The 13,782-nt window shown below is 39.6% G+C and overlaps 1 protein-coding gene and 1 pseudogene across 1 annotated transcript in view; one reads left to right on the forward strand and one right to left on the reverse strand.

Moving 5' to 3' along the window:
* The window catches only part of NKAIN2 (Na+/K+ transporting ATPase interacting 2), a 1,532,464-nt gene that overhangs the window by 1,347,064 nt on the left and 171,618 nt on the right, over window positions 1-13,782 (reverse strand). The window lies entirely within an intron of this gene.
* On the forward strand, window positions 9,141-9,556 carry LOC102848433 (annotated as a pseudogene).

Consider the following 13,782-nt stretch of genomic DNA (forward strand, 5'->3'; position numbering starts at 1 on the left):
GAGAATCTTTGTCTTCTTGACATTGAGCCTCAGTCCATACTGAAGACTGCAGTCCTTGACCCTTCGCAGCAAGTGCATTTTATTTGGGCCTGACAAGAGGCTCCTCAAGGGCATGGGGTCAAACCAGTATTTCATCTGTAAATGTCTACAGAGCATTTGTGATAATGAATTTTGTGCCTTTCAACTTGGCTAGGGTAAGGTAACCAGTTGCATGATGAATACTTACTTACTTTTTATGAAATAGTTATGTGAGAGTAAACTGAGTCAGTTTTAAGTAAATAATATTACCATCATTATATGGCCAATCAAATAACTGAAGACCAAAAAGCAAAAAAGGAGTTAGCTGTTCCACAGTGTGTTGTCTTCTAAGCTATAAATAGCTATTTTGGCAGAATTCTCACTTAACTCCTCCAGGCACCTGACCTATGGTTTACTTTTAGATGTGCAATTCCCTTACCACCACTTTGTGAGCAAATTCTTTAATGTGTGTGTGTGTGTGTGTGTGTGTGAGAGAGAGAGAGAGACAGGTGCAAATGACTAAGTACTCATTACCTAACTGAATGGTTTGTAGTTAATTCTTAAAGGCATCACAAAATAAATTCAACATTACTTTTTTCCGAAAGAACAGTCTTGAACATTTTCTACCGTGTTGTTCTACTCTGCAATATATGGAATGTCCCTGAGTTGGAATTCACACAACTGCAACTGATGGATGGTCAAAAACTTATAGAACTTATGCTGTTTCTTTAGAGACTCCAAGATTGTATCCATTCAATAAATTATTTTTTGACTGGCTGAAAAAAAGAGGGGGAATAGATAGTAGATACATGTAAAGAAAAGATAGCTGTGTTTTCCCTCTACTGTCTTGCACATCTACTTCATGATTTGTTCAAAACAAAGGACAATAATATAAACAGAATTAAAATTTCAGGTTTTATAGTTACAATTTTTCTGTACCACAGTACTTTTCCAGAATTTTAAAGAAAATTTATTTTGTCTAGATTATAGGAGGAGAGCCAGGTCTAACCACAGCATTATAATCAAATCAGACAAGATTATTGCATACTCTACTCAGCTCTACAGAGTATGAAGCAAAGTCCGGAAAAGTAGAATAAATCCAATCCAAATTAAACCAAGTAGCAATTCTCTGGATAAATCTAGAGTAAAAATTATGCGCAAAAGGTAATTGTACAAAAAATTCAGGCCAAAATCATATCATAAAATATTCTTCAAAATGAGAAAATTTTTCTTAATAATCAGATGAATTATCTCAATTTGTACTTTATTTTAAAGTATTGGCTAATTTTTGAAAATAATTTAACTGCTTTGGCTGCTTTCATTACCTAGATTCACAGGACAATTGCTCCTCTTTCATTTGCATTTTGAAGAGCTGTAATTTAGGTCTAGTTTTAAATGTTAGACTGAAACCATTAGAATTGCTGACTCCTATTTATAGCACGTTCCCACTATTAAAATCCCAGGACTGATGATCACTTTAAGAATGCTGAGTATATTCGCGATGAATGGTGTGCATGCCCACTAGTAAATGACATGCACAACTTAGCACTATGCTAACTATTAAATGTATTTTAACTGGAGTATAAACAAAGCTACAGCAATGCAAATACTGTATAATGTATTTACATTTTAGGCTGCAGATCATTACAGTAAGTACCTCAGTGCTTTCACTGGGTTCCACAGTAGCAAAGAGTTGGATTTTTTAAAATTTTAAATTGATATACTATGAACATGGAGAAATGATGAAAGTTATACAACTGTTCAGGTCTTTCATTCATAGGGTTGCTAGGAGTCGTCTATGATTCGATGGCACTTAACAACAACAACATAGAAAGACCTCTGTTGGCCTAGTGGATAAAAAGATATGCTACCAAGCCAAAGGTGAGCCATTTTAATCTGCAGCGCTCAGGCCTAGTTTTAATTGTATTTGGCCAAACATTCTAAGTGGTATAGCAATAGTCTGTCCATGTGCTGTACAAAGGTAACTCACGGTTGCTGTGATGCTGAACACTGTGACACTGATAAGTCATAGGTGATAATGGTTACCCATGGTGGACAGTGTTTGGCGGAGCACCCTGATTAAAACAAGCTTGGAAGCAGGAGTGGCATCCACTTCTGAAATACCTTGCCTCTGGAAACTCTATGAACGTGGAGAAACGATGAAAGTTATACAATGTTCAGGTCTTTCAACCACGGGGTCGCTATGAGTCATCTACGATTCGAATTTGAAGGCAGTTAACAACAACATGTTGTAAGTTAAGCTTTCAATACGGATTGCATCTCAATGCCAAGAAAACAAAACTCCTCACAACTGGACTAACAGGTGATATCATGACAGATGGAAGAGAAACTCAAACTGTTAATGACTTCTTATTACTTGGATCCACAGTAAATACACTTAGCACCAGAAGTTAGGATATTAAAAGACTCATTGCACTAGAAAGTCTACAGACAGCGACTTTTCATAATTACTGAAGAGCAATGATGTTAGTTTGAGGACTAAGGTGCACTTGATTCAGACCATGGTCTTTTCAATCAATGTATCTAAGAGTTGGACAATGAATAAGGAAGACAGAAGAAAACCAGATGCCTTTTAGTTGTGATGTTGGAGGAAAGAACTGAATATCCCATGGACTGTAAAAAAATAAACATATATAGATATAACTTGTGTTGTTGTTATCTGCTTTCAAGTCACTTGTGACTCATAGCAAACCTATGTACAAGACCCCTAAACTCTGTTGTATTCTGTGCCAACCTCACCATCTCCGACACATTCACTCCCACCACCCCAATCACAGAATCAATCCATCTCATCGAGGTTCTTCCTCTCCTTTGCTGCCCCACCTCTCTCAAAAACATGATGTCCCTCTCCAAGGACCAGTCCCTCCTTGCAACATGCCTAAAATATATCAGACGAAGCTTCAAAATCCTTAACTCCAAGGAGCACTCTGGCTTAACCCTCTCCAGAACAAACCTATTTGTTCTCCTAGCAGGCCATGGTATATTCAACACTCTTCTCCAGCACCACAGCTCAAAGGCATCAAGTCTCTTTCTATCATCCCTAATCACTGTCCAACTCTCCAATGCATAGTACGTAATTGTGAAGACTATAGCTTGGATCTGGTGCACCTTAGTCTCCAGCCTGACATCGTTATTCTTCAGCATTCTGGAAAGGTCCCTGACAGCTGACTTTCCCAATGCAATTAGTCTCTTGATTTCCTGGCTGCTGGTACCAAAAATGTTGACTGTGGAGCCAAGCAAACTTAGGGTGAAATCAGATTGTTCCTTCAAAGCAAGGATGGTGGTGAAGCTTCCTCTTGCACCCATAGGGCATGCTCTTATGAGAGTTTATTCCCTGGAGAAGGGCATCATGCTTGGAAAGGTGGAAAGATGGTGGAGAGAAAACCCTTCAATCAGGTGGATTAACACTGTGACTTTAGTAATGGGCTAAAGCAATGAGTTGTGGTGCTGAAGAAGAGTATTAAATATACCATGGACTGTCAGGAGAACAAATAGATGTGTCTCGAGAGGGTGAAATCAAGTTGCTTCCTGGAGGCAAGGACTTTGAAGCTATATCTCACATACTCTGGCACATGGCCAGAAGGGACTAGTCTTTGGAGAGGAACAACATGCTCTGAAAGGTGGAAGGACAGCACAGGAGAGGAAGATCCAAGATGAGGTAGATTGATTCATTTACTGGAGAAATGAGATTAGGTCTGTCAGAGACAATATTGGCTTAGGATTGGGCAGGGCTCAGAGTTAATGCACACAGATTCGCTATGAGTTGCAGGTGACTTGATAGCACATAACAACAAGAGCATAAATCTAGAAATAAAAGTATTAGGCTATTTGTTCATTGAAATGAAAAATAAACAAACTAAATTAATAAAAAAATAAAAATAAATGAGAAGGGAAAAAAAAGTATTAGGCTATTTGGAAGACTTTATTTCCTTTTTGATATGGTATCATTAAGGATGACAGAAAACAAAGTGATGCCTTTGAGCTGTGGTGTTGGAGAAGAGCACAGAGCATTCCATGGATGGCCAAGAAACCTAATAGATGTGTGTTGGAGAGGGTGCAGCCAGAGTACTCTTTGGAGGCAAGAATAATAAGGCTTCACCTAACATGCTTTGGACATATTGCTGGGAGGTGCTATTCCTTGGAAAGGCACATGATGTTGGGAAGGGTAGAGGGTCAGTGAAGGAGAGAAAGGCCCTCAACCAGGTGGATTGACACAATGACTGCTGCAATGAGCTCCTGTGCTCCAGAAAATGTGAAGATGGCACAGGACAGGACTGGTTTCACATCTTTTGTTCATAGGGTCACTATGATTCACACTCAATTCGATGGCACCTAACAACAACAATAACAACAATCATTAATAAACTAGTTTAGAAAGTGGTACTAATACATTGTCCCATTATCAGTGTGTTAGAATATACTCACATATATTTAAAGAAGCTCCTATTACTAATCTGTATTACAAAAATTAATCCCTATGGCTAAAGATACAATTAAGAGAATGAATCTTCTTTTGAAAACTTTGAAGTCAAGTGGGAGAGACAGGTGGATAAATGAATACACGAAACTTGTTGCCAACGAGTTGACACCAGCTCATAACTGACCCTCCACTGGTTCCAAAGGTTTTAAACTACATAAAAGAAGACTGAACGTCTTCTACCTGAGGAGCCATTGATAGAATCAAACTGCCAGATAGGTGTGGTCTTTGAGTTAACCAAAGACAATTTCACCAGAGTTTTCTGATAAACACAAGAAGCAATATTTTACTTACTACATTAATGTTTGTTGTTATGTGCCGTCAAGTCTCCTATAGTTACACTATGTACATTAGCTCTGAACTCCACCCTATCCTAAGCCAGTTTCACTGACACACACCTACCCCCATATCTCTATTACTGTGTTGATCCATTTCTTCTGGTGTCTTCCTCTCTTGTGCTGTTCCTCCACCCTTCCAAGCATGACATCCCGATCCAAGCCTGGCCACGTGCCCAAAGTATGCAAACACCAAAATCCTGGCCTCCAAGGATAAATTTGGTTTCACCTTCTCCAACATAGACTTACTGGTTCTCGAGGCAGGCCACAGTATGTTCAATACTTTTCTTCAGCACCACAACTCAAGGGCATCAATCCTTCTTCTGTCGTTCTTAGTTACTGTCCAGCTCTCTGATTTATAGCAAGTAACTGCCAAGACCATAGCCTGGATCAGACACATCTTGGTCTCTAGACTGATATTATTGCTCCTTAGAACGTTGGAGAGGTACCTCAAAGCAGACTTTCTCAATGCAATTCGTCTTTTGTTTTCCTGACTGGTGGTGCCAAGAGTGTTGATAGTGGAGCCAAGCAAACCAAAATTGTTAACAACCTCAATCTCTTTTCCTTCTATCATGGTGCTGCCAATTGGCCCAGTGGTGAGAAACTTTGTCTTCTTCATGCAATCAAGATTCACTAATAATAACGGGTGTCAGGAATGCATTACTGTGTAGGTAATTCAAAAGTTTTGAATTTTAATTCTACTTATCTTGTCTCTATATGACACTAAAGTAATCAGCATCGTTATATAAATTACACTTTTCAATTCATCTCACATATAAGGACCTCTGGTGACATACCGCTTTAGTTTGAAAAATCCATGGTTCAAATCCACCAGCTATTCTTTAGGAAAAAGATAGTCTGTTTCCTTCCAAAAAGATTTATATACTCAAAAACTCAATGAAAATTTACTACGAGCCCAAAATGTCTCAACAGCAGTTAAGTTTGACTTGGATGAGTCTGAGTGAATCAGCAAATCTAGTTGTTCACAGGGCTCACAACTCTTCATTCCAAACAGTAATGTTGAGAATGAAGTTAAAGCATTATATCAAAGATACCAATGAGGGAACGCTTTCAAGGAGAATTGTGAACCAAGTTCCCCAAAACAGAATCTATATGCCACAGTCAGAAAACTGGGTATCCATCTAACAGCTTAGAGTGGACTCATTCTCAATTCCTTTTCATGGTTTTATAAGATGAGAATATCCCAAAATAAAGAACACGACATTGGAGGAAGGATGTTATGTGATCAACTAAGGTTAAATTCATAGACAAAGAGAAATAGTCAAATAACTTTTAGTACAGAATTAAGGATCATGTCTGAATTTCAGAAAGACATTATGTCGTAGGAAGATACAGCACAAGATGACAACACTAAAGGAGCAGCGACTACTTAAAGGATTTTGACAAGAGTTCATAAAATGTGTTGAAAGCGTGTATATAATGAAATATTCACAGTGAGGATAAAAAGGGACATGAGATACAATCAACAAGACGAGTCATAAAGTAAATCTCCTTATGAAGCAAAGAAAATACAAGCAGGTTTGTGTTAGCTTTTTTACTCTGCTGAAGAGGGGTGCAGTAACCCATAGCAAGTTGTACCGCGAATCCAAAAGCCCTATATCCCTGGAAGTTAGAATCTACCAGTGACCTGAGGCAGAAAGACAAGAAGTCTCTTCCCACTGAGATTTATAGCCTTGCACCAACAATGTACAGTTGCTCTGAGTCAGAACCAAGCCAAGAGCGTCAAAATTGTTGCTGAGATCAAGTAGACTAAGGAGAAAGATCCATAAAATAGGACATAACTTACAGGCTACTTAAAGTTTCATTAAAATAGTGATGTCTAAGAGTAGTTGTAAATATTACCTGGATATCTATCAAGGCTGGTGATTCAAACCATTGTGGTTATCCTCACATGTGTGATGACATAGACACCCTGAGCAGAACAGAGCAAAAGCAAGGAGAAAGAAGAATATACAGAATACCAGTGCTTGTAAGAGAGTAAAAAAGAAGAAACAATCGTGAAACTAAGAGATCACTGGAGTTTTGAAGAGCACATTGAAATCCTATTGTAAACAGTTCAGGAACAAAAGCAAAATAATCCTACACTCTCAATGAAGTAGCCAAAGCAATGAATTCAGAACTATTTTATATGCAGACCTAAACAAAGAGAAGACATTAATTTGAATTTTATCTCCATGACATTACAAACAATATTTTAGAGGGTAACTTGCAGAGTAATATAGAACAAAAGAGGGGTATGGTATGTGGCTATTAAAAAAAAAGTCTTCACATAGCCCTAAAACAAAAACCTAACCCCTTTTACAAATCAGTTGGAGTCTATTCATAAGCAGGTCTGAACAGATACCCAGGAGGCAAGTGCAAATTGAAAACAGCTCTAGTCAAATCCACTTTGTTGTATAGCTCTTGGACATTTCTGAAATATCACTGGAGATTTTGGATCCAGGGCTTTTTTTGATTTGAGGCTTGATCCTAATGCCCTTTTCCTGAATACAGATTATTTATAACACAAAGTTTTTGTCCAAAATTTGAAATGACTATAAAAAAAACCCCATATGCCAAGCAATTTCTTCTGCAGGTCTAAATTATTCCTTATTTTTATGAAGAAAATGAGTGTTTTAAATCATCACCCCCATTGTATGACCTATGAAAGAAACGATGGACAATTAGGAGAGAACTGAAAATGTCTATTCTGAAGAAGAAGCAGCTGAAATTTTATATTCTGGTTCCTGTTTCAATTATGTTCTTAATTATAAAACATTTAAAACAATTATCATTATGTATTAGGCAAAGATCAATTGTAAGGATTACACGCACATTAACATACATTTGTACATCAGCTTATATAGACATAGTCATTGTTGTCATGAACCATAAAGTTGGAACCAACCCACAGATGACCCTCCAGCTGGTTTTCAGAGGTAGTTTAATCATACAAAAGTGAATCTGTCCATCTTTTTCCTGTGGAGCAGCTGGTGGATTTGAACTGTGTGTCTTTAAGATAGCCATGCAGCTCTTTACCACTAGGCTACCAGAGCATCCTATGTAGACATATTCACACATAAATATATGTATATATACACATAAATAATGATTTTTCTAGTTTCATTCTACTCTTAAGTAGAAATAGCAAAAATATTTTCTTTTTTAATTTTAAATAATATTTCCTAAAAATATTCTCAAGATAAATAAAATATATTATAATTTAATATTAAAGCTAGTAGAGATTATTCTAAGTCATTAAATTCAATCCTCCCATTACCCAAAGGAAGAAACCGAAGCACAGAAACTTACCTCATCAATCCTGTCATCCCAAATCCCATTCCCAAAATTCGTCTTCTTCTAGTCTCTATTACAACAAAAAGTCAATTCCTTGGCAATAATACATAAATTCTACAGAACTGCACAAATTCCATAAAACAACATAACTTTACAAACATATTTTTGATAGATTATAAATCTTGGATCTTTATTTTTAAATATTTGAGATGTGATATTGGGAAGATTATTTCTTTTTTTATAAAGAAACTGAGGCTCAGTATAATAAAAGACCCCTTTCAAGCCACACTGAGAGTTAATTCAGCGTTCCCTCTGATACTGTTTACACATATACATACAGGATTAGAGAACATAGGGCTGCCGACATTGCTAGGCTATGGTAGAGGTAAAGACCTAAATGCAAAATTGTCATTTGGTAGAATTTCACAAGATGAGCTTGCAATTAAGTAGAGAGCTACCTTATTTCAGTTTATATTCGCAAGTGATATCCTCATCTAACCAATGGCCTAGAGTAGTATCAAATGACGCCAATTCTGTGGTGAACAAGTAGGTGCTAACAAGAACGCTCCAAATTGTCATAATTGTAATTAATCTGCTGTATTTACACATCCAAACTATTAAAATGATTAAGTAGTATGCAGGTTAAAAGTTAACATGTTAACTGCTTTCTGCTAAATTCATCAAAGGCTTTGGAGACAATAAAGCATTGAATATCTAAATGTACTGGTCATTTCCTTCAGGACAAGCTATCTGCATTCACAGAATCATTTAAAAACAAATATACTGACAATCTACCAGCAGCTCCACAAAAGGACAGTCAATCTCCTGAGTGATTAACTGCATCTGAAAACTCGCTGGAACGTCCGCTACGGTTCTTTTCCAACTTGACAGTACCCAAGAACCACTGCCTTATTAGTATAATATATATGGATAAACTCACCCAGGAAATTTAGCAACTGACCTCATTGCTGAGGATGGACTATGATGACCCCATGCCAGGGTTTGGGGTGACCGTGGCCACTGGCCTGACCATCTTTGTATTCTCCATTGTCACCATCATCATCTGCTTCACCTATTCCTGCTGCTGTTTGTACAAGATGGGCCGCAGAACCCATCCAGCTGTGACCACAACCATTTCCACCACCATGGTGAACACCCCTTTCCCACAGCCTCCAAGTGTTCCCCCAGCTATTCTGAACTGAAATACTAGGGCTACCATCCTGTGGCCCCACAGTCAGGGATGCCAGCTGCTCCCTACTCAAAGCAGGACCCACCACCCTACCCTGCCCAGCCCATGGGCGCCCCTGCCTTCCACGAGACATTTGCTGGAGGTGCAGCAGTGCCCTATCCTGCCAGCCAGCCTCTTTACAACCCAACATACGTGGATCCCCCAAAGGCAGTCCCGTGAGCAGGCACCTGCCTCTGGGGCCCATCGTGTGTGTGCATGGATGTTCATGCTGGCATGTTTCTTTTCTGCCCCATCGTATATGCATGTGTGCGCTCCTTCTGTACATGTGACTTCCTCTGATGCTGACGAGGTGGAGAACAACCCTTGCCAAAGTGGGCTGGGACCACGTTCTTTGTTTTATTCCTCATTAGAACTTGAAATTATGCTTTTATAATCTCCTGTACACTTCAAAGAATAGGGCAGGTTGGGGTGGGGGGGGTCCTATTTCTCTAAAACACCTTGGGAAGGGAGGATGGGGCTTATCAACCTAGGAGAGCAGAGCAGAGCAGAGCATTCTTGGGCAAGAATTTGGGCAGTGCCCAGCAATCTGTCCCCTGGCTGTGGCCAATGTCCAACAACCACTGCTTGAGGTCACAGCTTCCCAGAGTGGAAGGTATGGTTTTCAGAGCCCGACACATGCTGCAGGAAGTAGGCAAGATCAGGATATGGCTGAGCTGGGTTCCGATTCTTTAGGCAGATGGCCCACAGTGACCTGAAGTCTGTGCCATGTCACAGCCCACTCATGCCAGGCCAATCTGAGCAGCAGACAGTGTCTGGACCGTCTGTGTGCCCTCCCTGAGAAACCTGACAGGCCGTGCTCACTCACAGTCCTTGCTGCTTGTGGAGATGCTTTCCTGCCCTCACTGTCCCCCAGCTTGTGCGTAAGTGGGCGGGGTGGCATCTGCCCACCAACAGACTCAGGTCTCCTCCCTGCAGTATTTTTATTTTTAGTCAAATAGTTTGCCTTATATTTTGTTTTAAAATGTGGCAGTTGCTGTGAGACTGAAACTCCAGGGGACAGTTTTAGGGGAAACTGGTCAACAGAGAAAGGTAGTAGGGCCTCCAGTCCTTGCTCCTCTGGCACCAGCACCAGAGCACATTCAGCTCCTCGGGTATCAGTTCACACCTGAGCCAAGGGGCCATCTGGACCAAAGGTGAGGAGGGGCCCAGATAGTAGCACCTTGTGCCCTCATCCTTCTGTTTCACCAGAGAGTCTTCACTTTGTATCTCCTGCCGTGTTTCTGAGAAATGTTCTGGGGCCTGTGCTCTTGTTTAAAATAAATGCAAACATTTGGAAAAACAAACATACCGAAAATTAAAAATGTTGGTGCTCTTGTGGCCTAGTGGCAAGAATCTGCACTGCAGTCCCAGAAGTGCAGTTCAAATCCACCAGATGCTCTGCTGGAGCAGGAGAGACAATCTCCTCCTGTACCAATCAAATCTGATTTGACGGTACACAAACAAAAAAAAAGATTTAAAAATAAAAAATGTTAACTGCTTTTCAAACAAAAATATACATAAAAGTAAACCCCAGTGCTATGGATTCAAGTCTAACTCCTTATAACTCTTCATCCTGTTTTTAAAGTTGCAAATATTTACAGGAGGAGACTGTCCCATAGTTCTCCCTTGAAGCAGCTGGATTCAAACAGTTGACCTTTTGTTCTCAGTCTGATACATTAAGAATGATGTCTCTCAAAACCTCTATTAGTTTTACTTAATTTGAATTTTCTAACTTGATATCATTTTCCCCATCATCAAAAAGTTGTGTTCTCTAATTAAAAATAGTAGCTTCCTTTAGCATGGCTCTTCGTAGGTGTTGTCTCAGTCAATCCTTTCAAACACTGCAGTTGTTATGAATTGTCCATTCAGAACTGACCTACAGCTGACCCTGCAGTGGGTTTCAGAGGCAGTTAACCACATAGAAGAGATTCCCCTTCTTTCTCTCGTGGAACAGCAAGTGGATTCAAATCACATGCCTGTGTGTTGGTAGCACAACTTCTTACTACTAAGCCACCAGTGCTTTCTTTTCAAGAACTCTACAAAATAGATATTCATAAAGATCAAAAAAAGAAAATGAAATTTACAAGCACTGAAGAAAGAGCCTGAGGTCACAGAGCAAGGTAAGCCCATTTCCATTATGCCATCCTGCCATCTGATTGTTGTTGATTGCCTGCAAGTGAAGCACGACTCATAGCAACCCTATGAACAAAAAGCCTGAAGGCCCTCTACAACTATCGACTTTTACCAAAGTTAACAGTTGTTTAGGAAGTGGATGCCATTCCTGCTTCCAAACCTGTTATAGTATGTTATTATTTTTATGTGCTGTTGAGTTACCTGCCATGCGTAGTGACTGTATGTTCAGCAGCTCTGAACCCTTCCCTGTCCTGATCAGGTCTCACTAATTCTGACACATCAACCCCATTGCTCTAGTTGCTGTACCAATCCATCTCATCTGGGGTCTCCTTCTCCTGTGCTGTCCATCTACTCTTCCGAGCATGATGTTCTTCTCCAAGGACTGATCTCTCCTGGCCACGTGCCCAAAGTAAGTGACGCTGAGCTTCAGAATCATAGCCTCCAAGGAGAGACTTGGTTTCACCCTCTCCAAGACAGACTTGTTTTTTTGGCAGTTCATGATATATTCAACACTCTTCTCCAGCACCACAAATCAAAGGTATCTATTCTTCTGTCATCCTGAGTCATTGTCCAACTCTCTGGAGCTAAGCAGCAATTGAGAAGATCACGGCCTGGATTAAAGATATCAAATTAATTTTCTCTTATTAGATATGTCCAGTAGTCATCTTCTCAACACTATTTCTTTTTGCTGTCACTGCAAGGATTGCTCCTGTGGGTGGTGATTCAGACTGACATATTGTTTTTTAAGGTCTTACCAAAGGCGAATTGATGTATTTGAATTCTAAAGTTGGCAAAGAGTATTTCATATACCATGAACTACCTACCAATAGAGCAAACAGGTCTCTCTGACAAGAAGTGCAGCCAGAGTGCCCTGTAGAGGCAAGGATGGTAAGACAGTCTCACAATCTTTGTCACAGAGTTAAGAATGACTAGTCCTTAGAAGGGGCATCATGGTTGGCATGGTGAACGATTAATGAAGACTCAACATGATGGTTGACACAGTCACTACCACCATAAGCATAGGGACATCAGAGATTAGGAGGATGGTGCAGGATCCAGGAAGGGTTCTCTGCTATTCATGGGCTATTATGAGTTAGAATCATTTCAACAGCGCCCAGTAATATGACTCGGCGGTTCTCTGCTCTTTGGATTTCTCTCTTGTGTTCTCTTATCTACATTTTAAATAATAAAATTGCTCTTTTTCCTTGTGCCATGAAAGCATCTTATTTCCTTTGTTACATGTGAGTAAATAGGGGGAAATCTTCATTTACTCATTTACAACAGAGGAAAATCTTCATTTACTTATCCCTTTATCCTTAACACTGCACCCCATAACTATGTCCCAAGTCCTATGGCTAAGTAGGGAGTTCTGAGGGGTATATTGACCTAGGAGTAAAACCAAAGATGATAAAATTCATCAGAGAAAAATAAGGAAAATTTTTAAAGCCCTAATCTACAGCATGAATAGTCTGCCAAGCATAACAAAAAACCTACAGCCAGGAGAGGATAAAATAGATGAATGGGACCTTCGAAAACTCAAATGTCTACATGAACATCAAATGACTTCTCCAACAGGGTATAAAGAAAAACCACAGACTGGGAAAAATATCTGGCAATGACATACCTTATGAAGACTCATATCCAAAATTTATAGAATAATTTAGCACCTCAACAAGAAAAAGGCATTTTATTCACCTGACAGACACAAAAGGAAGCCTGCTATCACAGTGTTACAGTGTTTGACTACTAACCCAAAAGTTGTCTATTTAAACCCACCAAGGTGATCCTTGGAAGAGAAGAGCAGCAATCTGTGTCTATAAAGATGTGAAACCTTGGAAAGCCCATGGACTAGTTCTAGTCTGTGCAACGGGGTTACTATGAGTCAGAACCAATTCTAGAGCAAAAGGAGGGGAGTTCTGGTTTGTTTTTACAGACACAAGGGTCAATGAATTAAAATAATTTTATCTAAGGTAAATTGGTTTTTGTCAAACATTCTTCTATGTAGTATAGCACTGGTCTGTGCACTGCTGTACAAAGAACTCGTGGTAGCTGTGATGCTAAAGAGTGTGACACTGATGTGTCAAATTAGATAATGGCTACCCATGGTGGACAGTGTTTGGTGGAGCTTCCCGATTAAAACAAGCTTGGAACCAGGAGTGGCATCCACTTTCAAAATGGCTTGCCTCTGGAAACTCTATGAACAGTGCTCAGGTCTTTCGTTCATAGGGTCGCTATGAGTCGTCTACAACTCTACGGCACTTAACAACAATAAC

The sequence above is a fragment of the Elephantulus edwardii genome, unplaced genomic scaffold (assembly GCF_000299155.1).
Source record: "Elephantulus edwardii isolate Elephantulus edwardi_28Jun2011 unplaced genomic scaffold, EleEdw1.0 scaffold00002, whole genome shotgun sequence".
Classification (NCBI taxonomy): Eukaryota; Metazoa; Chordata; class Mammalia; order Macroscelidea; family Macroscelididae; genus Elephantulus; species Elephantulus edwardii.